A 1,984-nucleotide genomic window follows, 5' to 3' on the forward strand; every position below is an offset into this window, starting at 1 on the left:
TATTTGCTTAAGCACTTATTAAATATTTCAGCTTAAGCAAAAATATAAGCAAATATTGATAAACTAGAGGGTGATTATTATTCTAAGTTATGTTTTAATTGGAGAGGTTTTGGCCGTTTATTCAAATAAATACCATCCTAATTGGTATAATACATTATTTAGTTTAAACATATTCTTTTGCAACTACCTTCCGCAACATAGTGGGCCGTTTCAGCCTAAGAAAGAAGACGTTTTAGAAGACTTGCAACATGGGCAGAAGTATCTCAGGATCCTAACGGGATAGTCCACAGTAATTTTACTCAACAACTCGGCTATCGGGGTTTCACTCGATTTAAAAACAAAAGGTCTTATGATCAGTTCTCCCGATGTAATTTTATATACTATTCCCAAATATACTCTGATGCTTTAAGACTCTATATACAAGTTAGTCAAACATATTTATTTGCGAAGTCTCCCAGGATAAATATTTGGTATAACACAAGTAGGTAAATGTATGAGGCATAAACTTTTAAAACATTTTTCCGTTTGAAGCACAATTTTTTTACTGTGAGTGTGAGTCCTGTTAAATATATACACATATACAAATGAACCTAATTATTACTGACATCTCTACATTTGTATTAATTAATAATTACACAAATAAAAACGTCGTACAGTAGTGGGGTATTCAATCAAGTTCAACGTAAACATTTATTTTCATTTCTTTCCTAAACTATTACAATAATATAAATTATTAAGGTACTTAAATAATGTAAGTAAGTATTACATTTCAAAAAATTCATATATATATATATATATATATATATATAAATCAATGATGTTGCGTAGCACTGTGTAAATTATATATAAATCATACTGTAAATTATAGAAATAGTGCTCATATTCGGAACATGATCTCATAATCGCGTCGAGCATTTGCGACTTATTTATTAATACTTTGTTGAAACTATCACTGTCATTTTGTTGTATTATAAGGTTTATTTGTTGCTACTAAATATAAAAGAAAAAAGAAAAAATATTAATAATTTTATGAATAAACAAAGAGTAATCATACATTATTATTTATATATAATTATATATAGAATTAATGTTCATTGCCTAATTTGTTTATATATATAAAAGTATCTCTTCGGAGATCCCGCCTCGTGAATAAAAATACTGAAGATTCGGTTTTGAATTAATGTTCATTGCCTAATTAACAACAGGCAAACATTAATTCTCAACCGCCCGGTGATATACTGAAATTTAATTAATTAATTTGAAACGATACATGATGAGGAAATCTGTGAGAATGAGAAAAAAGTCGCCCCAACCGAGTCTCGAACTCGAAACGCTTGATATGCAGATGTCCTAACCATTAGACTACTGGGGCTTTCATGGTATTGTTCGAACTCGATATATATATATATATATATATATATATATATATATATATATATATATATATATATATATATATATATATATATATAAATCATACTGTAAATTATAGAAACAGTGCTCATATTCGGAACATGATCTCATAATCGCGTCGAGCATAGCTCATTGGCGAAAGTTCCGTATTTTTTTAGTTGTATGAAAAAATGTCTCTGGCGGGATTCGAACCTGCAACCTCTCGCTTACAGGGCGAGTATCATACCACTAGACCACAGAGCCAGATACATTCTCTCTGGTGGGTGAAAATCTGTGATAATACCACACATGGCTCTGTGGTCTAGTGGTATGATACTCGCCCTGTAAGCCAGAGGTTGCAGGTTCGAATCCCGCCAGAGACATTTTTTCATACAACTAAAAAAATACGGAACTTTCGCCAATGAGCTATGCTCGACGCGATTATGAGATCATGTTCCGAATATGAGCACTGTTTCTATAATTTACAGTATGATTTATATAATATATATATATATATATATCGAGTTCGAACAATACCATGAAAGCCCCAGTAGTCTAATGGTTAGGACATCTGCATATCAAGCGTTTCGAG

The 1,984-nt window shown here is 30.9% G+C and overlaps 1 non-coding gene across 1 annotated transcript; it reads right to left on the reverse strand.

Moving 5' to 3' along the window:
• Nucleotides 1-1,584: 1,584 nt before the first annotated feature.
• Trnat-ugu (transfer RNA threonine (anticodon UGU)) lies at nt 1,585-1,656 on the reverse strand. The gene has a single exon. It is a non-coding gene; the product is annotated as a tRNA-Thr (tRNA).
• Nucleotides 1,657-1,984: the final 328 nt, after the last annotated feature.

Source organism: Antedon mediterranea, chromosome 5 (assembly GCF_964355755.1).
Source record: "Antedon mediterranea chromosome 5, ecAntMedi1.1, whole genome shotgun sequence".
In the NCBI taxonomy this organism is placed as follows: Eukaryota; Metazoa; Echinodermata; class Crinoidea; order Comatulida; family Antedonidae; genus Antedon; species Antedon mediterranea.